At 34.6% G+C, this 27856-nt stretch overlaps 1 pseudogene; it reads left to right on the forward strand.

The window, feature by feature from the left end:
• Positions 1-27700, forward strand: LOC138138543 (aldehyde dehydrogenase, dimeric NADP-preferring pseudogene; annotated as a pseudogene).
• The last annotated feature ends 156 nt before the right edge of the window (positions 27701-27856 follow it).

Below are 27856 nucleotides of genomic sequence, written 5' to 3' on the forward strand. Positions count from 1 at the left end.
ATGACTGAATGAGGTGGAGGTGAGTCCGATTCTAGATTATCGTACGACTGTAGCTGATATTGTCTAATTTAACGTGTACCGATGAGTCTGACCGAGTAATTATCAAATATTGAAGGGATAACGCCCTTGGGCAAAAACCAAGTCTTACACTTCTTTATTTGATAGGTACAGTTGGCTTAAAAAAAACGGGAAATGAAATTTGACCTAATGTGAACTGAAAATTTAATTTGTCAATTTATGTCAATTTGTGTCTGTTTGACAGTAGTATTTCTGACACATAAGTGCAGTTTTTTAACCTAAATTCTAAAAGGCCGTTTCAAACTATAAAAATTTAATAAAATCTGACAGAACTTTTTCTGACAGTTCCCGTTTTTTTTTGAAGCCAACCGTATTGTCAAATTTTCGTTTCCCGTTTTTTTTTTGCAACCAACTTTATTAAATTTGTGTATGCATTAAATCATTAAATTTCAATTCATTTTAATTATTCATTTTATCTTAATAAAAAAACTTAATTTGATTCACCTAATAAGTTCACACAACATTGATTGATTCTGAGGCGGTACGAAGTTCGCCGGGTCAGCTAGTGTCATTATAAAAATTGCAGAAATGGAAACAAATGGATTGTACTATTGGGGACAAATGTCAGAGTCAGTTGACTGACATAAAGTTGTAAAGCAAGCATTAGGACGGTTAACCTTATTTTTTACTACTGTCAACCACTGTCACTGTCAAACTCATCATTGCAAAATGTTAAATACCGAAAAATGGACAACTGAAGGAGATATTCCTAGGAGGAAAAATTGAAAAGGTTTCCACAAGGCAATTTGGCCCATGGACAATCCCCCAGAAACAAGGGAAATGATTCTAAATTTTTGAATGGTGGAAAGTGCCATATTTTTGACAAGAGAAAAGTCAATAATTTGAAATTGTCATCACTATTGACTTGACGTTAATGCTTGGTTTACATTAATTTGTTTTGAAGTGACAGAAGAATGACGATCAAAGTATTTTGTCCCCAATAGTACTGCTAAGACGTAAGTGCTTATTCACAATGGACATAAGCTTGACATAAGGCATAAGAAATTCATGATACATGCAGTGGATATATTATTAATTTTTACGTAACTTATGAGAAGTGACCTCAGTGAACAACGTTGTGTACAAAAAGGCATGGAGAATCATATTCGAGTTATATGGACACATAAATTATTTTCCAATTGCCCAAATTTATAAATTATTTTTAGGTATCTCTTATGTATTTCTTATGTCTTATGTCCATTGTGAATAAGCACTTATGTTATAAATGCCTATGTTAATGTTAATAAATACCGTTTCCTAAATATCTGTGGTTCTGGTTTGTTAAATTCTCATGTAAAATACAACTCTTGACATGGACATGTGCTGATTATATTTCTCCTGAATAACTCGTTGCTATGATATTTGGAAATAAAACTCGTGCTACGCTTCGCTTCGCACTCGTTATATTTCCAAGATCATAGCAACTCGTAAAATTCAGTCGAAATAGCAATGTCCATGTCACTCGTTATATTACTACTGATTATTACTATCTGTTATCTCATTTTCTAAATTAAGAATCCATTCTGGCTGATTATTAAATTGAACTTCATTTGACCATATGTTTGACCAGAATTCTTTAATTTCATTTATATTTGGTATACCATTATTATTTTGAGTTTTATTATCTGCTAAATTTTTGTAAAACAACTTCTCATTATTTCTAAATAGTTTGTTTTCAAATTTCCGTTGTTTATTATTTTTATATCTTTTTAATCGTTTAGAATAAATATTCAATTTTTGTAATAAAGTGTGTTTAATTTCTATTAATGTTTCATTATATTCGTTATATTTTAAACAATGTATTCTGTTTTTATTTAAAATCGATTGAATACAGTTATTTAGATGATTAGAATTTATACCCTTTAAATATTGAGTTATTCTACCTAAATCTCGTTTATTTAGTCTTTATTTATCTTCATTATTGTAATCTTTACAATCGTTCTCAAACTTATATTCTAGTGCATTTTGTAGTGTTGGGTTACAAGCCTACAATTTAAAATCGCCCAATCTCTCGCTGGACGAAGTATAACAGTTGAATCGCTGATTGCAGAAAGGATACACGTCATGTTCTCTAGCATTTTGTGATTATTACTTGAAAAATCACTAAGAGTATATTCCGTTACAATCCGTAAGTAACCGGTATTTAAATGACAGCTGACAGTTTGGTTACTGAAAATCTGCAAAATCTGGTACTAAAGGAATGGTCTGGTTATGCTTTTCGTACGAAATTTAAATTTGTTGTAAAATACTTACGGATTCTTGTTTCATTTTGAATCAAGTTACTCGATAAAAGGTACTAAACTATTACAAAGAATCTTTAGTTCTGAATAGTAGTAATCAGCTAACGTTGACGTCAAAAAAATTTTTAACCGAAATGACCGAACTAAATTCGCCGGTCGTTTTGGTGACAGATAAGTTACCATTTTCAGTTGACAGCCATTCCGTAACTATCCATATTATATTTCAGGAATCTGTTAGTATCGGAACACTTAACCAAAAATTCGGTTGCTAATGTCCAGTAACGGAACATATTCTTAGAATATGTCTTAACCGAGTAAAGCAAATATTTTGAAATACTGCTGAAAAGGATAGTGTTTCAATATGTATTTGATTTTTGATTGAAGTTCCATCAATAATCATACGCAAGTCCCAAAAAAAGCAATGTTTTTGCGTGTCTCAAAATTTCTGTTCACTGACTTGTACCCTTTCTGCAATCAGCGATTCAGTTACAATGATATAAAAAGTGTTGATATGCTGGATAAAGCGGCTGGAAAATATTGTATGAAACTTGGTTCTCAAAGATGTCCAGTTCAAAAGCATGTTTTATAATTTATACTTACGAGAAATGTGCACGTCCTACACTCCGAATTGTTGATTGCAAAAAATGTAAAATAAGTTAATTACATATTGTGTATTTCAATAAAACCATACAAGAAAGCGTTGCTGACTGAATTTTTTTAATGCTTAGTATGACGTGCGTGGATACTCCTACATATTTTTGCACTTTTGCAGTTACATATTATACAGGGTTATTCACGTAAGATGACGAGCCTAACCAGGTAAAAATGCAACCCAAAATATCGAGCGATCCATTGAATTTGTTATTAAAGTTGGCGCTGGAACTGAAGCAGGCACTTTACGTGGATAATTAAAAATCCTTGGATATTGGCTCCTCTTATTATTTTAGAACAAACCTTAAATACAAAACTTGTAAAGTTTTAAAAATGGTTCCCAATTCTATTTTATTTTTGTTTTTTAACCTCTTCCGGAAGTACACAATAATGGAAAAAGGAATTTGTCAAAATAGCAATAGCTGTGAAGTGTAACCGAGGTGACAACACAGCAACCAAAGATGACAATGTATGATATTTGACATGGTCAAACTTGGAATTAGTCGCTCAGGATAGAATGCAAGAAATGTTTACGAAGTTAACTTTTTCTTCTTTGTTAAAAGAGTTCATTCTCTGAGGAATCAGCAAACTCGTTACGTTTGTCAAAAAATGAACTTTATTATTGTCGGGAGTCATGGCTATTACTATTTTATCCATAGATTTTTAATATGTATTTAATTTTTCTTCTCTAACAGAACCAGGTGTTAGAAAATAATTAGAAAAAAATTTAGGTACAATTTTTTTTTTACCAAAATCCATTCTACACCCGGTATGTTGTAACATTGTTTAATAAAATAAACATTACGATTGTAATTGCACGATACCTACATCTTACAAAGCATACATTGTGTTTTGCTATTTAAAAATTAAATCAGGAATCCAAGTATTATAGGTACTATTCCGGACATGGAATCTTGGCCACAACTGACATTTAACTGACAAATATGTGTGAACTGCCCTTTATTAAATATTACCCAACTTTTGACTCGATAATGCCATTTCCCTGCTTTTTTGATGTCACAAGAAAAACTTCAAAGTAATTTTTAATAATTGTCACTTATTAATGGCACTAATGGTTGGTTTACATCATTTTTTTTTAGAAATGCAAAAAAATGTTGGCCAAGATTCCGTGTCCTGAATAGTACCTATTCTATTAGTTTGAAAGCTATTCCTGTCATTGCATTTTTCGTTCATATTTTGTATTTGACAATGTTTTGGAACGATGACAGAACCGACATGATCCTACTTACCCATACTAATCCTCCACCACCCAGCGGTACGCCAATGCGAAGTAACCTATAGGAAATATGCTTTAAAACAAGGAAACCGCATTGGTACGCATGTACGCCAATGCGAAGTAACCTATAGGAAATATGCTTTAAAACAAGGAAACCGCATTGGTGTACGTTTTATAAAATATGATATACAGGGTGTATCTTTAAAATGTGCCGAAATTTTACCTACGAGGTTGTTTGACAACGTAGAAGACTAAAAGCAATTAAAAAAAATTGTAGCTCAAAAAATAAATGTCATTTTATTTTTTGACATAGAATTTTTTAGATATTTTTTCCGAGTTCTACATGAAGCCCATAGCTCGTGGTTAAAATTTGTGCACGCATCTCAAAAACACCCTGTATTTGGTCCGAATGACAATTGTTATTCGTTGTTTGTCGTTTGTAAATTGTATTTGTCAATTGTAGATTTATGAAACGAAACTTTTGACAAATCCAACAAATTTGTCGATTTGTAATTGTCATTTGTGAATTGTAACTTTTATGAAACGGGCCCCTGGTTTATAACTACAGGTGATTCTGAAATAAGTTTGGAAAAAAAAACCGGTAATTGGTGATGATGAGAAGAAGTCAGACAAAAAAAAATTCTTATAATAATATATTATGTTTCATAACATGGAGCAAAAATGAAGTTTTATGTGCTGCGGCTGGTAGATTGGCTGCCGAACGCAGTGAGGCAGACAAACCAGCCAAAGCACATAAAACCATTTTTGCTCCGAATAACATTATACTATTTTTTCTTCAAACCTTCATAACAAATTATTTAAGATATGTTAAAAAACCAGGTAGGACTTTAAAATGATTTAGCTAGTTTACTTTACAGCCGCGCATCAGCGGAGATAATAACTTCACGGATGCCCTCAGCGGAGATAATAACTTCACGGACGCTCCTCAGCGGAGATAATAACTTCACGGACGCTGGTCAACTCGTTAGATGTCATGACAATGAAGTGACACTTTAGCATTATCAATGCAGCAGTGCAATGTCATATTTTACGGACGTTTGAAGAAAAAAGTGTTTTCGTTTTCGAGATACAAATGATTGAAAATTTGGTCAAAATTGCTAGTACGCTGCTGAGTTAAAGGTGATTACCTGATTATCTTGGTAGTTTAGCAACAATAATAATCAAAGGTAAAATGTGCCTGTCAGTCACAAACGTAACATTATTCCTCTCGATCATTTCCATAGAAACATTTACAAAGCAGTGTGCTTGCACCTACAACTTTATTGTGGAGTTGATGTAACAATGGTTGCTAATGAAGTGAACAAATTCGGACAAATTTTCCCTATTCATAGGCGTTGAAAATACAGAATGTCTATAAAAGAACATATATCAAGAGTCCTGTGGAACTCGAATATACATATTTGATTTTTGCCGCTTTGTCGCATATTGTGGTACCAAATAGAAAAATAGAGGTTATGTAACTTCATTAATGACAGGTTCTTTGATTTTTATAATAAAAGCAATTAAATTCCTTCGTGAGGCAGCAATCCATACTTCAACCTTTATAGGATGCCATCGGGTTTTTTTTCTAACAATTTTCTGACAAGTGGAGAGTGGTACAGTCGATGGACAAATAAAACTGGGACAAAAATGACAATCATAGAAGTCAAAATTTACAAATTTGCATCGTCTAATTACGGCTTTATCACAAATAGGTTAACTTTGGTATGACATATTATACATATAGACATTGACAAATATATTGACAAATCAATGGTCTGATTTAGGTACATAGATTAAATTTTAAGTGTCTCAGTTTTATTTGTCCACCGACCGTACATCAGTCTAAAGTGATAACTTCCTAAGGGATTTTTTTTTGAGTTTTGTTCCATTCGTTGGCGTAAATCTTCAACAATTTCGTCATTCACTGGCGGTCTTCCTACAGTTTTACCTTTTTCGATACTTCTAGTTGCCACAAATCTATCCACAATCCTTCCAACATGTGGAATTAAATTTGCTTCCGCATGTTATCATTTGGAAATTTTCCGAAAAATTCTTCCTTGTAAGCGTTTATTAGAATAAACCCACTCTCCATTCTGCAGGGTACCATTTCGGTAATACGACATCACAATGAAGTTGTTTTGCTCTAGCGATAAAATCATTGCGGTTTACTGAAAAGATTGCTTATTACTTACTGTAAACGTACGAAAATAAATGTCGTACCTTCCTACTTCGTAACTTGTTTTTGGTATTCACAGTTCACACTTATGCGGAAAAACGTTTTACTTTTGATAAAGACTGTTGAAGAAAATCACAAGCAAAACAACTAAGACGCCAAACTCACAATTGACGCTAACATTTAATTAATAATTTGACATTTGTCATTTGACATCTAATTTGCCGGCGTCAACGGCTTGACATAGTTCGGCCAAAAAAAAAAATATAGAGCCGCACAGTTCCACAGGACTCTTGATATATGTTCTTTTATAGATACTTTGTACAAGGATATAGGGTAATTTCCATCCTTTTGATTTCACCTCCAAAAGTCATTTACGCAGAATTAATTTGTGTCAAGGATACTCCACATTTTTTTTCCAAACTTATTTGAGAATCACCTGTATAATGTGGTTGTGTATTCTTTAATAAATTGAATTTAACATGTGTATAATATTAGCGAATATATCATGACGTTTCTTATATTCGCTTTGAGCCAAAACGGTACAAGAAGAAATGATATGTGTTCAATTGTTTCCCCTTCAGTTCCGCAAATCCTATATTTATCAATGATCGATTGCAAACCGCATTATGTGTTTTTTTATAATTTCTTGTATTTATAACACGATCTTGTATTGCAAATATAAAAAAAATAAACTACGCAAAAATGAATAGGGAATTTTTCTTTTTTTGAATTTTTAATAAATACAGTTTAAAATGTGTAATGAAATGTGTTAGAAATATATCAATATACACATTAAATGTAATGTTTCAAGTACCTGTAGCATTTTAAATTTATCTTGTGTTTAAGAATACGTGGGAGGATTGGGGCAATTATTTTGCTTTTCAAGAAAAATTGTGGAATTCCCTATTCATTTTTGCCTAGTTTATTTGATTTCTTAAGCCATGCATGAGAAGCCTGAATATGTATTATGTAATTTCTGGTTGTTCCAGTTCTTTAAAGTATCTCCATGTAAAGACTTCTGTTTTATATTTGCTATAGTGTCAAGTAGGTATATTTGGCTCAACAATATCTGAAATTATATTATCATATACAGGCTGATTCACGTAGCCCGTTCATTAGAAACTTTCTGATTTCCCCAAATCATATTAATGTGAAAATTGGTAGTTGACTATAATCGATTACTCCAAGTTCAAATGAAATATTTTCAAAATGGTGGCACTTCCGAAAATACCGGAAATCGACGCCATCTTTATTTTTTTAAATGGAAAGGCCTCATTTTGACTTCACATTTCGATTCTACGTTAAATTTTGAGTTTAGAGCGTCTTTTTGTCAACAATTATCTGTGATCGTTTTTGACCTATGTCATCTTTTTTGCAAAAAAGCGAGGTTGCAGGGCTTCATTAACAAATTTATAACTCTTGAACCATCTGAAATAAATAATAGATTTTTTTTAGTTGAATTCCTAAAGACCTGGCCGATCTTTTCCGCTATTAGTGAAATTTTTTTAGTGTTTCATACGCCTACTGAAATTTTTCAAAGTTGCTAATCAAAAAATGTCAAAAACTTCATTTTTTTAAATGGCAACCACCATTTGTGACACTAGATATAAATGTAAAATTTAATTCTAAGCCTACTTTTATTAATATTGTGTATGCCTATTCCCAGCCGTTTTGGCGTAATTTCGATTTTTCGAGTAAAATATTGTTTTTTTTTTTATCAAACAATTGTTTTATTTGAATTTTTATTCAAAAATCACATGCAATAAACAGTAAATAACAACGAAATAATAAAAAATAAGCAAATTAACAAAAAAAATATTTTCACTGAATTCATTTACATTAAAATATTTTTTTTTTAATTTGCTTATTTTTTATTGTTTTGTTGTTATCTAATATTTTTTGCAATGCTATTTTTGAATAAAAATTCAAATAAAACAATTGATTATAAAAAATAATATTTTATTCAAAAAATTGAAATTACGCCTAAACGCCTGCAAATAGGCATACATAATGTTAATAAAAGTGGCCTTAAAATTTAATTTTACATTTATATCTAGTATCAGAAATGGTAGTTGCTATTTAAAAAAATGAAGTTTTCGACATTTTTTGATTATCAATTTTAAAAAATTGCAGTAGGCGTATGAAACATTAAAAAAATGTCGTTGATAGCGCAAAAAAGCAGCCAAATATTTGGCAAGTCAGTAAAATAAAAATAAATTATTTATTTCTGATGGTTCACGAATTTTAAATTTTTTAATGAAGCCCTGCAACCTCACTTTTTTGCAAAAAAGATGACAGTTCAAAAACGATGACAGATAAGTATTGACAAAAAGGCGTACTAAACTCAAAAGTTAACGTAGAATCGAAATGTGAAGTTAAAATGGGGCCTTTCTATTTAAAAAAACAAAGATGGCATCGATTTCCGGTATTTCCGGAAGTGCCGCCATTTTGAAAATATTTCATTTGAACTTGGAGTAGTCGGTTATAGTCAACTACCAATTTTCATATTAATATCATTTTGGGAAATCAAAAAGTTTCTAATGAACGGGCTACGTGAATCAGCCTGTATAATATACCAAGGGACAGATATATTGCCGGAAATTTTTTCGAGCAGTCCTCACACACGAGTGTTTGTAGCAAGAAAATTACACGAGGGCGCCAGCCCGAGGGTAATTTTGAGCGACAAACACGAATGTTGGACTGCAAGAAAAAATTTCTGGCGATATACAGGGTGTCCCAGAACTGGCTCCCCAGAGAAAACAGGCATGTGCCGACAACAAAAAAGACTCTAAATTGACTAAAATTAATTTTCTGCTAGCTCAAATTACCGAGTTACAAAGTTTTTAATTTCACCAATCCCGGAAGCTCGTCCTCAGGTATTACTAAAAAATCCGATCGGTTGCTAAACAACAACAAAAAATCTCTGATATCGCACAAATCAATAAAATGTTTGGGCAACTGGAATTTTGACGTTTTCCGATATAAAAATTCGTTGACGTTTATCTGTCATCAACATCAAGACTTGACAATTGCAAAATTCGAAATAAAACAATAAAAATGGCGATTCTAAAAAGAACCATTTATTTAAATAGGTAACAATGTTAAAGCAGATGTTCGAAATGACCACCATTCATTTATATGCACAATTGTGCTCTACGTAACAAACTTCGTGTAGTAGCGTTAGTTATCATTTCTTCAGTAACTGAAACAAAGCCTCCTGAATTTAAACTCTCAGATCAGCCTCTGAATTTATGGGCCGCCGATAAATGATTCAGATCTGGAGACCTGGCAGGCCAATGATGCGGTCCTCCTCGACCGATCCAGCGCTGTGGATATTGGTTATCCAAAATTTCCCGAACGTTTCTGCTAAAATGTTGGAACCAGTCATTTATGCGATAAGCAAGAGGTACAATTTCAAGTAAATCAGGTAGCTCCGTTCCAATGAACTGAGCATATCTTGCCCCCGTTAATCTTGCGGGGAATTCAAACGGTCCAATCTAGAGCCGGGGATTCGGAATTTTAACAAATGGAAGGATCCACCACGCTTATACTTGCCAAACGATCGCCCAATAGCCCAGTCCACAAATTAACAGAAAACCTATGTTGAAAACCTCTGAGAAATTATTCTCTTGGATTTTCCTCTGCCCAGATATGAAGGTTGTGATAATTGGAACAACCTTACCGGCAAAATAGCGACTCATCAGAAAACAGTATCCGTGACAAGAAGTGTGAAGCATCGTTTTGGTTTATTAACCATAGATAAAAGTCTCGCCTAATTGGATAATCCTCTGGCAGAAGATGTTGTACTCGTGTATAGTGGTATGGATGCCTCCTATTATCAGCTAGAACTCTGCACCGAACTCTTGGATAAACCCATTTCACGAGAAACTGTTCGAATACTCGTGCCGTCTTCCTCAAAGACATTCAGTACGGCTTCCTCGTGTTCGACAGTCCTTGCATTTCTTGGAGCACCCCTAACTTCTTCTTCGAATTGGCTGCATCTGACCCGTTTCTCGACCCCGAGCGATTAATTTCAGGATTGTTTTGTCTTTGTGGAAATTGTCACGGTACAACCTTACTGCTTCACGTGCATTGTTCCCACATCGCGCAAAAGTAAGAATCATATCTACGTACTCAGAGGAAGAATACATGTTAAATGATACACTTGAATTAAATATCGCAGCGAAATTCTATAACAAATGTCAAACTGACGTAAACAATCATTCTAATAAATGTAGTGGACCAAATCAAATGGACAGAATTATAGAGGTTTACGGATAAAAAGGAAACCTAGGCAACGCAAAATTGCGATTATTCCACCTTAATGATGCTCAACTCTAATTGGTCAACTTCAGGATGTCTTTTCTCGGTTATCATTTGAGATAGGACTTTTTTTCTTCAAAATACACGTTAATATATTCGCCCTAAGGCTCCCTTTTTTCTCTGGGGAGCCAGTTCTGGGACACCCTGTATATCTGTCCTGAGGTATATTCGGAAGAGAATCGCCCGAATTTTTTTTTCCCTAGGTCAGTTATATCGGAAATTTTCCCTAGGGAAAATTTCCGATATAATTGCCCTAGGGAAAATTTTTTTCGGGCGATTCTCTTCCGAATATACCTCGGGACAGATATATATCGCCAGAAATTTTTTCTTGCAGTCCAACACTCGTGTTTGTCGCTCAAAATTACCCTCGGGCTGAAGCCCTCGTGTAATTTTCTTGCGGCAAACACTCGTCTGTCAGGACTGCTCGAAAAAATTTCCGGCAATATATCTGTCCCTTGGTATATTATATATGAAAATTGGTAGTTGACTATAACCGACTACTCCAAGTTCAAATGAAATATTTTAAAAATGGCGGCACTTCCGGAAATACCGGAAATCGATGCCATCTTTGTTTTTTTAAATAGAAAGGTCCCATTTTGACTTCACATTTCGATTCTACGTTAACTTTTGAGTTTAGTACGTCTTTTTGTCAATACTCATCTGTCATCGTTTTTGACGTATGTCATCTTTTTTGCAAAAGAGTGAGGTTGCAGGGCTTCATTAAAAAATGTATAATTCCTGAACCATCAGAAATAAATAATTTATTTTTACTTTACTGACTTGCCAAAGATTTGGCCGCTTTTTTACGCTATCAACGACATCTTTTCAATGTTTCATACGCCTACTGCAATTTTTTAAAGTTGATAATCAAAAAATGTCGAAAACTTCATTTTTTTAAATGGCAACTATCATTTCTGATACTAGATGTAAATGTAAAATTAAATTTTAAGGCCACTTTTATTAACATTATGTATGCTTATTTGAAGCCGTTTAGGCGTAATTTCAATTTTTTGAATAAAATATTATTTTTTATAATCAATTGTTTTATTTGAATTTTTATTCAAAAATAGCATTGCAATAAATATTAGATAACAACAAAACAATAAAAAATATGCAAATTAACAAAAAAATATTTTAATGTAAATGAATTTATTGAAAATATTTTTTTGTTAATTTGCTTATTTTTTATTATTTCGTTGTTATTTACTGTTTATTGCATGTGATTTTTGAATAAAAATTCAAATAAAACAATTGTTTGATAAAAAAAAAACAATATTTTACTCAAAAAATCGAAATTACGCCAAAACGGCTGGGAATAGGCATACACAATGTTAATAAAAGTAGGCTTAGAATTAAATTTTACATTTATATCTAGTGTCACAAATGGTGGTTGCCATTTAAAAAAGTGAAGTTTTTGACATTTTTTGATTAGCAATTTTGAAAAATTTCAGTAGGCGTATGAAACATTAAAAAAATTTCATTAATGGCGGAAAAGATCGGCCAGGTCTTTAGGAATTCAACTAAAAAAAATCTATTATTTATTTCAGATGGTTCAAGAGTTATTAATTTGTTAATGAAGCCCTGCAACTTCGCTTTTTTGCAAAAAAGATGACATAGGTCAAAAACGATGACAGATAAGTGTTGACAAAAAGACGCTCTAAACTCAAAATTTAACGTAGAATCGAAATGTGAAGTCAAAATGAGGCCTTTCCATTAAAAAAAATTAAGATGGCGTCGATTTCCGGTATTTTCGGAAGTGCCACCATTTTGAAAATATTTCATTTGAACTTGGAGTAATCGATTATAGTCAACTACCAATTTTCATATTAATATGATTTGGGGAAATCAGAAAGTTTCTAATGAACGGGCTACGTGAATCAGCCTGTATAATATACCAAGGGACAGATATATTGCCGGAAATTTTTTCGAGCAGTCCTGACATACGAGTGTTTGTAGCGAGAAAATTACACAAGGACGCCAGCCCGAAGGTAATTTTGAGCGACAAACACGAGTTTTGGACTGCAAGAAAAAATTTCTGGCGATATACAGTGTCCCCAAAAAAAAAAAGACGAGTCCATAGCTCCCTTATTTATCGGACGATTTTAATTATCTATACACCAGATTAAATGTTTGTTAATAGACTACAAAACGGCTTAATAAATTCACGTATAGCTCCAAGGGCTTCAAGACTAAACTGTCAAAATATTTTTTTTCAAATGGGATTACTAAAAAATCCGATCGGTTGCTAAACAACAACAAAAAATCTCTGATATCGCACAAATCAATAAAATGTTTGGGCAACTGGAATTTTGACGTTTTCCGATATAAAAATTCGTTGACGTTTATCTGTCATCAACATCAAGACTTGACAATTGCAAAATTCGAAATAAAACAATAAAAATGGCGATTCTAAAAAGAACCATTTATTTAAATAGGTAACAATGTTAAAGCAGATGTTCGAAATGACCACCATTCATTTATATGCACAATTGTGCTCTACGTAACAAACTTCGTGTAGTAGCGTTAGTTATCATTTCTTCAGTAACTGAAACAAAGCCTCCTGAATTTAAACTCTCAGATCAGCCTCTGAATTTATGGGCCGCCGATAAATGATTCAGATCTGGAGACCTGGCAGGCCAATGATGCGGTCCTCCTCGACCGATCCAGCGCTGTGGATATTGGTTATCCAAAATTTCCCGAACGTTTCTGCTAAAATGTTGGAACCAGTCATTTATGCGATAAGCAAGAGGTACAATTTCAAGTAAATCAGGTAGCTCCGTTCCAATGAACTGAGCATATCTTGCCCCCGTTAATCTTGCGGGGAATTCAAACGGTCCAATCTAGAGCCGGGGATTCGGAATTTTAACAAATGGAAGGATCCACCACGCTTATACTTGCCAAACGATCGCCCAATAGCCCAGTCCACAAATTAACAGAAAACCTATGTTGAAAACCTCTGAGAAATTATTCTCTTGGATTTTCCTCTGCCCAGATATGAAGGTTGTGATAATTGGAACAACCTTACCGGCAAAATAGCGACTCATCAGAAAACAGTATCCGTGACAAGAAGTGTGAAGCATCGTTTTGGTTTATTAACCATAGATAAAAGTCTCGCCTAATTGGATAATCCTCTGGCAGAAGATGTTGTACTCGTGTATAGTGGTATGGATGCCTCCTATTATCAGCTAGAACTCTGCACCGAACTCTTGGATAAACCCATTTCACGAGAAACTGTTCGAATACTCGTGCCGTCTTCCTCAAAGACATTCAGTACGGCTTCCTCGTGTTCGACAGTCCTTGCATTTCTTGGAGCACCCCTAACTTCTTCTTCGAATTGGCTGCATCTGACCCGTTTCTCGACCCCGAGCGATTAATTTCAGGATTGTTTTGTCTTTGTGGAAATTGTCACGGTACAACCTTACTGCTTCACGTGCATTGTTCCCACATCGCGCAAAAGTAAGAATCATATCTACGTACTCAGAGGAAGAATACATGTTAAATGATACACTTGAATTAAATATCGCAGCGAAATTCTATAACAAATGTCAAACTGACGTAAACAATCATTCTAATAAATGTAGTGGACCAAATCAAATGGACAGAATTATAGAGGTTTACGGATAAAAAGGAAACCTAGGCAACGCAAAATTGCGATTATTCCACCTTAATGATGCTCAACTCTAATTGGTCAACTTCAGGATGTCTTTTCTCGGTTATCATTTGAGATAGGACTTTTTTTCTTCAAAATACACGTTAATATATTCGCCCTAAGGCTCCCTTTTTTCTCTGGGGAGCCAGTTCTGGGACACCCTGTATATCTGTCCTGAGGTATATTCGGAAGAGAATCGCCCGAATTTTTTTTTCCCTAGGTCAGTTATATCGGAAATTTTCCCTAGGGAAAATTTCCGCTTAATTAAATTGTGATTGGTTGCTATTGAAATAATTCGGAGTTGTGATTTGTCAATATAAATCATGTGACATTTGAGGGCGATTCTCATATACAGGCTGATTCACGTAGCCCGTTCATTAGAAACTTTTTGATTTCCCAATATGAGAATCGCCCTCAAATGTCACATGATTTATATTGACAAATCACAACTCCGAATTGTTTGAATAGCAACCAATCACAATTTAATTAAGCGGAAATTTTCCCTAGGGAAAATTTCCGATATAATTGCCCTAGGGAAAATTTTTTTCGGGCGATTCTCTTCCGAATATACCTCGGGACAGATATATATCGCCAGAAATTTTTTCTTGCAGTCCAACACTCGTGTTTGTCGCTCAAAATTACCCTCGGGCTGAAGCCCTCGTGTAATTTTCTTGCGGCAAACACTCGTCTGTCAGGACTGCTCGAAAAAATTTCCGGCAATATATCTGTCCCTTGGTATATTATATATGAAAATTGGTAGTTGACTATAACCGACTACTCCAAGTTCAAATGAAATATTTTAAAAATGGCGGCACTTCCGGAAATACCGGAAATCGATGCCATCTTTGTTTTTTTAAATAGAAAGGTCCCATTTTGACTTCACATTTCGATTCTACGTTAACTTTTGAGTTTAGTACGTCTTTTTGTCAATACTCATCTGTCATCGTTTTTGACGTATGTCATCTTTTTTGCAAAAGAGTGAGGTTGCAGGGCTTCATTAAAAAATGTATAATTCCTGAACCATCAGAAATAAATAATTTATTTTTACTTTACTGACTTGCCAAAGATTTGGCCGCTTTTTTACGCTATCAACGACATCTTTTCAATGTTTCATACGCCTACTGCAATTTTTTAAAGTTGATAATCAAAAAATGTCGAAAACTTCATTTTTTTAAATGGCAACTATCATTTCTGATACTAGATGTAAATGTAAAATTAAATTTTAAGGCCACTTTTATTAACATTATGTATGCTTATTTGAAGCCGTTTAGGCGTAATTTCAATTTTTTGAATAAAATATTATTTTTTATAATCAATTGTTTTATTTGAATTTTTATTCAAAAATAGCATTGCAATAAATATTAGATAACAACAAAACAATAAAAAATATGCAAATTAACAAAAAAATATTTTAATGTAAATGAATTTATTGAAAATATTTTTTTGTTAATTTGCTTATTTTTTATTATTTCGTTGTTATTTACTGTTTATTGCATGTGATTTTTGAATAAAAATTCAAATAAAACAATTGTTTGATAAAAAAAAAACAATATTTTACTCAAAAAATCGAAATTACGCCAAAACGGCTGGGAATAGGCATACACAATGTTAATAAAAGTAGGCTTAGAATTAAATTTTACATTTATATCTAGTGTCACAAATGGTGGTTGCCATTTAAAAAAGTGAAGTTTTTGACATTTTTTGATTAGCAATTTTGAAAAATTTCAGTAGGCGTATGAAACATTAAAAAAATTTCATTAATGGCGGAAAAGATCGGCCAGGTCTTTAGGAATTCAACTAAAAAAAATCTATTATTTATTTCAGATGGTTCAAGAGTTATTAATTTGTTAATGAAGCCCTGCAACTTCGCTTTTTTGCAAAAAAGATGACATAGGTCAAAAACGATGATAGATAAGTGTTGACAAAAAGACGCTCTAAACTCAAAATTTAACGTAGAATCGAAATGTGAAGTCAAAATGAGGCCTTTCCATTAAAAAAAATTAAGATGGCGTCGATTTCCGGTATTTTCGGAAGTGCCACCATTTTGAAAATATTTCATTTGAACTTGGAGTAATCGATTATAGTCAACTACCAATTTTCATATTAATATGATTTGGGGAAATCAGAAAGTTTCTAATGAACGGGCTACGTGAATCAGCCTGTATAATATACCAAGGGACAGATATATTGCCGGAAATTTTTTCGAGCAGTCCTGACATACGAGTGTTTGTAGCGAGAAAATTACACAAGGACGCCAGCCCGAAGGTAATTTTGAGCGACAAACACGAGTTTTGGACTGCAAGAAAAAATTTCTGGCGATATACAGTGTCCCCAAAAAAAAAAAGACGAGTCCATAGCTCCCTTATTTATCGGACGATTTTAATTATCTATACACCAGATTAAATGTTTGTTAATAGACTACAAAACGGCTTAATAAATTCACGTATAGCTCCAAGGGCTTCAAGACTAAACTGTCAAAATATTTTTTTTCAAATGGGATTACATACTTTTTTTTAGTAATTCTGATAGAGATTTTAATTCTGACAACAACAATGTATCACAAGTATAACTTCACATAAAAAAAATAACACCAACTTTTGAAACAAATGACGAGCACCAAGCGAAAAGCTGTCAAAATGCATTGCATCGCAATGTAATAACCAAATTAAGGTAGCTGAAAAAACAAATGACAAATAATAACATGTGGGATTGCGCAGATACGCCGCCAATGTTTAGCGCAAAATGGAACATAGACGATAGTAGCGTTTTTTTACTTTTTTTTTGTAAATTTTTGGTATTTAAGTGTATACTTGTGATACATTGTTGTTTTCAGAATAAAAATCTCTATCAGAATTACGAAAAAATATATGTAATCTCATTTGAAAAAAAATATTTTGACAGTTTACCCTTGAAGCCCATGGGGCTATACGTGAATTTATTAAGCCGCTTTGTAGCCTATTAACAACCATTTAATTTGGTGTACAGATAATTAAAATCTTCCGATAAATAACGGAGTTATGGACTCGTCTTCTTTTTTTGGGGACACCTTGTATACCTGTCCCGAGGCATATTCGGAAGAGAATCGCCCGAAAAAACTTTTCCCTAGGTAAATTATATCGGAAATTTTCCCTAGGGAAAATTTCCGCTTAATTAAATTGTGATTGGTTGCTATTCAAACAATTCGGAGTTGTGATTTGTCAATATAAATCATGTGACATTTGAGGACGATTCTCACTTAAATTTAAAGGTGTAACCTTTATCGGTTGAAACCAAAGCATTAAAAAAGGTATTATCACGAGCTCTATTGAGGAAATTATTTAAATTATTTTTATCAAAAATGACTAATGACAATCCTTGCTTTCTGACTTGACTCAAGTTCGAAAAATCACTCTAGCTTAGTTGCAATGTATACAGTATGTGCTAAAAAAATTCTCATCAAAATCGTCTTTGGATTTATAACGCGTGCCTTACAAGAACGGTTACCTAATTTCCCTCCGAAACCTAGATAGATTTTTTTTTAAATTTAGTTGTCCATACCAAAGTACGGTGTGATCAAGAATGACTGAATCTGTTGGTAACAATGAAATGGCATTACATATTTGTTTGAATTCTTCTAGAATAAAAAATGACATTACATGACATTTCTTTTAGGTAGTTACTCGTGCCTAAAAGTATTTCATTTCGAAACTATAGTGACAATCTAAATATTTCGCTGAACATGCGTTTCCATGTTTATCATCAGAGGTTGCTTGGATATGTTGTAACTGTTTGTAATGCATTGACATGATTTTTTTTAAATTGAACATAGGGTTAACAGTGTTGATGTTCAGTGAAATAAAATCCTCACTGTGTATCGATTGTAGAAATTCAAGGTTATTATAAATGATTGTAGTCCAAGTAGGCGTAAAAACTGAATGTAAAACGTATGGTTGCCGCTCCATATAAAAAACATTAAAATGATGTGAATAAGTGAGTAGGTAGGTACCTACACACCGTTCACACACAGGAGTTAAATTGGGTGCAAAACAACTCAATGTTTTTAGAATTGGTTGCAAAACAACTCAATATTTTTGGATTCAATCGTTAATTTAAAAAAATAAAATAAATAAAATTCACATCACCGCACTTTTCACCTAAAAAATGACAGTGACAGTTCTACTCATCATCACCTATTACTGGATTTCTTCTGGCAGGTTATATCGGGACCACTCTGTATAATTGCTTTCAAAACTAAATTTTAAAATTCAAATTTTTAAAAGAAATCTGAAGTGACCATGTTGCTAGGTAACTAATAGAGAACAGTGTGTGAAGTGAAAAACAGAAAAGCTTGTGTGTGAAATCGCATTTCACACACTGTTATGTATGGTTTCTACTGGGTTTCGCGGGACAACTTAGCAGTACGTTTTTAAGTAGTCATTAAAAAATCAGGTAAAAAAAATGTTTAAAAAATCAATCTTCTTTTTTGTAGAAGATATGGACCTATTCGTTACACTAAATGTGGCAACATTTAAAAACATTCTATCTATCCCAATAGTTGCAAATAGTTCATTTTTGTTGTATCCATGGAAATGAGAGAGAAAAATCAAAGCCATGTTGCCGTACCTACGTTATTTGAGGTAAAACGGACATAAAATTACCACTTGGAAATGCTGGAAATAATAAAGAAAATAATTGCAAACCTGATCGCATCAGTGATCACAATCGTTCAGAATTATTATGCCACTGGCTAGTAAAAGACAAGTAGTCAAACGCGATCAAAGTTGCACCTTTTGAGCCCCCATATCTTCAAATCTAAGAGGTATAGAATTTTTTAATTATTTTTCTCATTATCTTCTAACATGAGTTGACATTGCCCCATTGAGTTGTTCCGCGAATTTTGGGGCACCCAGTATAGTTTTAATCTTACAACAGGGTAAAAAAAAATTGTATGTAAGAAAATGACCCACTTCACGCATAGATAAAGAGCGATCAAATTAATTTGTAATCGAGTTATCCATGAATCCGAAATCGTATGTCGTTACTTGAACTCCACGCTCCAATAAACACAGCGCGAAACACAGGTTAGATCTCGACATAGCAATCGGATTCAAATCCATGGATGACTCGATTACAAATTAATTTGATCGCTCGATACTTAACTGTGCGTGAATACCAATTTTTTGAATCAATTATAGAAAATAGTAGTTTATTTGACCAGTTTGTGTGTAAATTGGGCCTTTTTTCGTTTCACTCGCGTTTTAAAATGGCCCACATGTGCCAAAAAAGGCCCAATTTACACACGAACGGGTTGAATACAACGTTTTTTGGTTCGACGAGCCCCTTAAAAGCTCCAAATCGTTTAAAATATTTAAAATTAGCTTGACGTTTTGTTTTGACAAGTTGTGATATTTACCAAAATCCGTTCACATAGGAGAAAATTCTCAAATTCTGACAGTGTCGAACCAAAAAAGATATTTATTTTCAGAAATAAATGTGAAGATTTTTTTTTTTTTTTCGTAAGTACATACACGTCCATTATACGGTGCGATCAATTAAAAAATAAATCGAGTCGGCGTGTTACCTATGGCAACCCATGCTATAGCATAGGCTCCAAAGCAAACTCGATTTATTTTTTAAATGATCGCTCGGTAGAAGGTGAAGCAGCGAAAATGTTTGCTGTAAAAACTTTTTCGCTGTTTCTTTTAATTTGAAGTATGTATGTACTATTGGGAGCATGGAATTTCGGGCAGCAATTTAAATGTCATTTAAAAAAACCCAATGTAGTCTAAGCTTTATTGTCATAAATGTCATAATTAATTTTGACTGGACTTCAAAATAAACTGTCACAAATATTATGCACAATTATTTTACATTTTGGCTATTGATTTCCAAAATTTAATAAAACACTCTTCAGTTTTTGGAAAATCACATCTAAGCACCTGCAACTTTTCAGGATTGATGAATGCAATTTGTGAAAATGATATGTGACAATAGTGGATATTAAAATGAGGTTATTAATACGTCTAGCACCTAAAGCCTATTTCACATTTTATATCAGTCAAATTTCAAGTCTGCCCGAAATTCCGTGCTCGCAATAGTACATACATATTAGTAAAATAATCAGTTTGAAACAAGCTAGATGAATTTTTGTATCATGTAATAAATATGTACCTACACCGTACACCAAGTAAGCTGACAGTCGTAATGTAAATATTGTAAATGCACCAGGCATAAATGAATATACCTGTCAGGTCGTTACCCCTACCACTGGTGGGGGTTACCACCCCCCCTAACGCAAACCCTTCTTCGTTCTGTATCGCACTTGCAACTAAAAAATAAAACCAAAAACATCATTCAATAAGTCTTTTTTTGCTTCACCAATTTTAAAAGCGCCAAACGATACCGCAAATCTGGTCCTTCGAGAAAACGCGAACAATACCTACTACATTGTATTTCCCAGTCCAAGTCAAGGTGTCGGTTATCCTTGCACACAATCAAATTAAAAATAATAACAGAATGTATATTCAATGACAAATAATGAAACTATTAACTTTTTTGAACAATTTTCGTAATCAGTTATTACTCGGTGGTATAAAATACAGTAACGATCACATGCGGAGGTTAAGCATAATTAAAATAATTTGTTGTTTTCTAATTTAATGTCTAATGAACGTTAGCAAAATTAAGTGATTAAGTATTAACGATCAGAATAATTTTTCTTTAGGTCGTTAGGCGCAAAATTATAAAAATCAACAATTAACAATTGACGGTCGTAATAATGCAGTTAATTCAACGACTTAACCAAGTTCAAGGTGTAAGGACAGCGGCTATTTATAGCAGGTAGAATATAAAAATTAGTGGGACAAGTTAAACAAGAAATGTAAACCTTGACTTAATTCAATTACATGGCAGATGTAGAGAAATGGTATTAAATGTAACGTATGCTAAAAAAATATACGGTGGTCTAGTATTCGCTTTTGTGGCGTAGCTTCGTCAGCTGTCAAACCGTAGATATCAAACATCACTTATTTGGCGAACAATCAACGGCGCGAATTGTTTCTTTTGCAAAAAAGTTTTTTTCGAATTTGCGTCTCTAATAGGTCTATTATTGTATTCAAGTTGGAGTCGTTTATGGCGATCTATTAAAGCACTCGTGGTTTAATACATCTCTAAATTTTTTTTATCAATATTTCAGTGTTTTATTGTCATTTACACCAAAAAACTTCCAATATTAACGTTCAAACTCTACTTTTTAACATCTGTTGTAGATGTACAGCGTGATCAACAATGACTGAGTCTGTTAGCAATGAAACAATTGAAAAGTACTGGTGTTTTTTGTCTCGTAATTCGCACTGACTGAATTTTTTAACTTGAGACATTAAATAGTATATTAAAAGACAAGTTTCATAAGACCAGTCTTGAAGCACAAATTCAAGATTAAAAAACGAGTGGCGTGGCCACGAGTTATTTTAAAGAATGAGTGCTTCAAGGTCTTATGAAACGAGTTTTTTATACTATAAGGTCTTATGAAACGAGTTTTTTATACTATTTTTTGTAATTTGCCCTTTTCAAGTCGTTTTTAAACAAAAATGTTTACTTTCCTCGATTTAGGGATTTTTGTGGCGGTTGGTAATGTCTTAATTTTAAAAGTGAAAATTTCATCAAGTCTTCAAAGTCGCCTTTTGTTTTATCCAAATTCTGTCACAAAACACGAATATGGAAGATAATCTTTCATGTACGTCCGCTGAAATACGTGAAATTGCCAAAAATACGGTCGCGAATTTGTTGCCTGATAAATCCTGATAAATAATTCTTTGCACATTTTGTAATTTAAACTGACACGCATGACGGATCAAGCTTTGCCAACCTAAAAATTTTCGTAAAATGTTCCGTGAAATAATGGCTATAAGGACATCCCAGATGATGACGTCGCGTTTGTTAATATGTCTATTAGAGAATCAAAATGGAGGCAAATTACAAAAAACATTTTTGGTTATGCCGGTTATGTTTATGCTATTACAAAAATGAACCTTTGATGGTAAATTTCAAATTTGCTAAATTTTATTGTTACCAATAGAGAACAGATTCTTGATCACACCGTAGTTGCATCCGTTATCTTGAATTACCCAATACAAAATTCCCCAGAATTTGAAAATTTAATTTTTTGTTTTAAAGATTTAAAAAATGATGCAAATTCGAAAAAATAACAAAAAACTCGTTTTATAAGGGCATTGGCGCACTCGTCCCATAGAAAACTCCCCTACGGCTCATTTTCTACACCTGGGACTCGTGCGCCTAATCAACCCTCATAATAGTATATTCTGTAACGAGGTTAGGCCAGGTCAGGTTTGTGCCTGGTTGACCACAATTTTTTGAACGCTCGTTATAAGTCCCCAACGCAATAATTAGGTACTAACTACAGGATTATTCACGTAAGATGACGAGCCTGACTAGGTAAAAGTACAACCCAAAATACGATTTATAAAGCTATCTCGATCCCTATTACATTATCATAATGCACATAAAACATAGATAGCGTTTAACGTCAGCCTAATGAATGTCAAGTTCTGACAGAAAAATACGTATCTATCTCAATGATTTAATAATGTATTTGCGTGTTATAAATCATACAATTTTACACATTGTCTACAAATACCAAAAAAAACAACAATAAAATAAAGAGATACAAGTAATATTTAAAAAAAAATGTATAAGGACTTCATGAATGAAAAAAACTTTTCGAAAGAATAGAATACATTTTCTGTTAACAATTGCTTAAAATGTTGTTTGAAGGATTTAAAGCCCATATTTTTAAGATGCAAAGGAAGAGCATTGTAAAATTTTACGCAATAATAGCGTAATAATAACAATAATAAGCAATTAAAATCGCAAAGGTAATGGGTCAGTAGGATCATGTCGGTTCTAAAACATTTTCACATACTAAATATGAACGAAAAATGCAATGACAGATATGCTTTGTAAAATGTAGTTTGGGTTGCATTTTTACCTGGCCAAGCTCGTCATCTTACGAGAATAACCCTGTACCAATAATATGTACCTACATGATTTTTTTTTCACTACCATAAGGCCGTGAAATACAAAAAAATATGCGACACAGAAGATTTTTGTTTATGGAAATTTCGTTGCATCTACATATTTGAATCAGTATAAAAAAACTTTTATTAAAAGTGACAGATCTCATCTCTTTATCGTTAAATATTTTTGAGTTTCATCATGAATCTTTGATAAAATGTGTAAAGTGATGATAAAATAGTGCCTGCAACTTATTCAGAAAACGACAAAGGCTTAAACAACGCAGTAATACCTACTGTAATTGTAAATAAAAGCATAAAATGAAACATCAAAGAAATTGCTCAAAATGCCTGCCATCGTTTACAATGCAAGCTTCAGTATATACAGGGTGTTTTCGAAGTTGAGGGGTTCCTTGTAACACGAGATACTATACATTATTCTTAAGAATTTTAGCCTAAATCTTCTTAGTAAAATGTTTGTATTAAGGGAGATAATTGATTGTATATTTTTATTGTTTTCTAAAATTTTGAGTCCGGTCCTGTCTATTTCTCCGCTGTCCTAGATTAATAACTGACGTGGCCCAGGATGGTGTCTTTCTGGAAATCGCTCTGCGTACTCTCTGGACGCCGCAGCTGCATTCTCATAACGTGATAACATTGCCCATACATTAGCAACATATCTGTGAGCTCATTATTTTCGTAATGATAAAGCCATTCCGACTAATTAGATGACAACTCTGACAGTATTTTTGATTAACGTCCATGCTCATTTGATTTTTTTTTGTCAATTCTAATTTCTAACAAATCAGCGCAAATTTGAGCAGGACCGGTTTCAAAAATTTAAAAAAAAATCAACTTATTGTATCTTCATTGCCGTACACATTTTACTAAGGTGACTTTGGCTAAAACTCTTTAGAACAACGCATACTATCACAGGTTAAAAGGAACACCTCAACTCAGAATTCCTGTTTTGACGAATTTCCTGTGCGGTGTTTTGAACTCGTAGCCAAACTACAAACTTAGAAACTCCCAGGTGATTTGCAAGAAGCCGAGTACTTGTTCGTGGCTCGTTTTCAGTTTCGTGAAGAATTTCTTCTTCTGCAACTAAAATGCGATCTTCTCGTTGGCGGCCAAGATGGTGCTTATTCATTTCGAAACGCCCGAAATCGCGAAGATGCTGTACAACGTTTACAAAGGTTCGAGTATTAGGAAGTATGAAGTATCCTTTGAGGAAACCTTTCACCGTAGATTTGCCGTGCTAACTCTGAATGTCCACGGGCTTCGCCATAGATCAAACACAATATCGGTTTTCTCCATTTGTGATTTGTGATTGAAATTGAGATTAAGATTGAGGTTCTTGTCGAAGTGACTTAATTTTGAATTAAATGATAACAAACAAAATCTACCATGATGTTAGCTTTAAGAAACATTAGGCTAGGTAACTGTGTCAAGTAGACGTAGTGCGGGTGGTAGGTATGTGTCTGCGACACAGGGTGAACTACCCCTACTCTTTGTAGAAGAGAGAACCGCGGCTGAACGGTGCAAGACCGAACTGCGGCCTCGTCCACAGGCCTCTGCTCTTCCTGCAGCAGCGATCAGCAGGTCCAGACCAACTTTTATGACCAAAGTACGACACTCATTTTGAAATATATTTACTCAAACAGTTCAAGTATTTCCTTAGAGACAACCCCCATTCCTATCATAACTGGAGCTGCCTGACACCAGAACAAAGAGAAACGAGCCCAACAATGATTTTTTTTTTGACCCGTGTTCCATAAAATTCAGTGGCTCCCAAACTTTTTTTGAAAAACTTTTAGACCCTTTAGCTAGAAAAATATCAACATTTGTATAAGGCATTATTGGCTGAATTGTGGAATTCTACCACTGGTTAAAATATCTGCATAACTTTCAAAGTCACCCTGTATATATTTTTTTTACTTGAAAATGCCATTTTGTTCGCTACTGTTTATTTGTAAAAATATGGAACAAGTGTGCGCTTTAATGGCTTTAATGAAAAATAATTTCAACCCATTTTACAAAAACTCACGCACTTGTTATTACAATTCAATTTTTCTACTTTGAAATCGGAATGTAAACAGAGTACAAAGTTTCCAAGATATCAGATGACACAGCAACAAGACCCCACTCTTATTATTATACAATTTAAGATTGTTGCGTTCAGTGTGAATCCGCGTGAGGAAGGTCATCTATAAAACAGCTTCTCCAGTGCCAACATAAATAGAACCACCGCGTTTTCATATTTATCCAAGTAATAACCATTTTTATGTGTGTGTAATCAAAATGGTATCAACATTAAACTATTTCGGTTTCAAGGTGAGGAATAACATGCAAAGACAACATTCAAGTTGGAAGCGTCGAACTGATCACTAAAACGTAGTCATTGTCGTAAGGTCAACAGGTCTGACGGTCAGTCAGTTTTGACGATAATAATTTAAATTTTTTCGAACCGAGTGGACTCCAGTTCTTCACCTCATTCAAGAAGCACCTAAACGGTGAGTGTCATCGATCCGCTTTTTATGGCTTTAGTCTTGTAGTACTTGTCGCGGCTTCATCGTGCGGGTGGAGTCGAGTGATTAGCAAATATTTTTTGTTTATTTTCACTCAAGTCTTTTGTTATCTTGCAGTGATAAGCCGCAGTTTATCGTTTGAACTTTAACTGGAACGAGCAAAGTAAGGCACACTTTACACGAATTCACGTCCATTTTCAGGCGAAGATGTCCAACCCGTCGGAAATTTTGGCGACTCTCCGCAACTCCTTTTCTAGCGGAGTCACCAAAAGCACGCCTTTCCGTCTCAACCAACTGAAGGCGCTACTGCGCTTGTACGAAGAAAACTGCGACGCTATCCAAGCAGCGCTAGCCGAAGACTTGCACAAGCCCAAGAACGAAGCCCTGCTGGCCGAAATCGACTATCTGAAGAACGACGCTCGCACCGCGATCTACAATTTGGCGTCGTGGGTCGAGCCGGAGAAGCCAGAAAAGACTCTGGTCAACGTGATGGACCAGGTGCTCATCCACAGCGAGCCCTACGGTGTGGTCCTTATCATCGGCGCCTGGAACTACCCTTTCCAGTTGATTTTGGCTCCGCTGTCCGGCGCCATAGCCGCCGGAAACTGCGCCATCGTCAAACCCTCAGAAATGTCACCCGCCAGTTCCAAACTGATCACCGAACTGCTTCCCAAATATCTGGATAACGACTGTTACAGGGTGGTCGAAGGAGGAATTCCCGAAACCAACGCTCTTTTGGCCCTCCGTTTCGACTACATCTTCTTCACGGGGTCCACCCACATCGGGAGAATCGTCAACGAAGCGGCTGCTAAGTTTCTCACTCCCACCACGTTAGAACTCGGGGGCAAGAGTCCCGTTTACGTCGACAGCAGCGTCGACATCGACGTGGCGGTGAACCGGATCATGTGGGGCAAGTGCATCAACGCCGGACAAAGCTGCATAGCTCCAGACTACCTCCTCTGCTCCAAACAAGTGCAGGAGAAGTTTATCGAAAGTGCGAAGAAAGTCATGGTGCAATGGTACGGCGACAAAATCAAACAATCGCCAGATTACGCCCGCATCATCAACAGCAATCACTTTAAACGCATCGTTAAGTTGCTCGACGGGACGAAAATCGTTTACGGGGGTGACTGCGACGCGGAGGAACGTTACATCCAACCCACGATCGTCGTGGACGTCAAATCCACCGACCCTATAATGCAGGAAGAGATTTTCGGTCCGATCTTGCCCATTATCAACGTTGACAATGCCGTCGACGCCATCAACTTCATCAATCAAAGAGAGAAGCCTCTGGCGCTCTACGTCTTCTCGAACAAGAACACCGACGTTGATCTGTTCATAAAGAACACGTCGAGTGGCGGCGTCTGCGTCAACGACACCTTGATGCACTTTTCCTGCGAAAGCTTGCCGTTCGGAGGCGTCGGCAACAGCGGCCTGGGGGCCTACCACGGAAAGTACACCTTCGACACTTTCTCTCACAAGAAGGGAACTCTCATCAAAAATACCGGAAAGTTGGGGGAAAAACTGCAGAATGCGAGATACCCGCCCTACACTGACAGTAAGATCAATTTTATTTGCACCATGACCAAAAAGAGGCCAACGATTCCCATGACGTATCTGTGGCACGTCATCACTTTCGGCTTGGGGGTGGTTGTCACACTTGCGGCCAAGTGCGCCTGCCACTATCTCGATTATAAACAGAAGAAGTAAAGGACGTGAAGGCATACACTCCCGCTTGCATTAATTTTGTTAATTTGTTCATGTTTGTAATAATAATATTAATTAAAAACTGGTTGTGAATGTTTCTGTTCTTTTTTTATAATGAGTTTTGTTTGCCTAGTTACAGAAAATGTAACTGTTGAGGTGTTGGATTCTCTCATGGGCTGTGACCTTGAAAATATCTGCGCAAAGACGCAGATATTTTAAACTAGTGAAAACTCTGTAAATGAAAACGTCGACT

This window comes from Tenebrio molitor, chromosome 9 (assembly GCF_963966145.1).
Source record: "Tenebrio molitor chromosome 9, icTenMoli1.1, whole genome shotgun sequence".
NCBI lineage: Eukaryota > Metazoa > Arthropoda > Insecta > Coleoptera > Tenebrionidae > Tenebrio > Tenebrio molitor.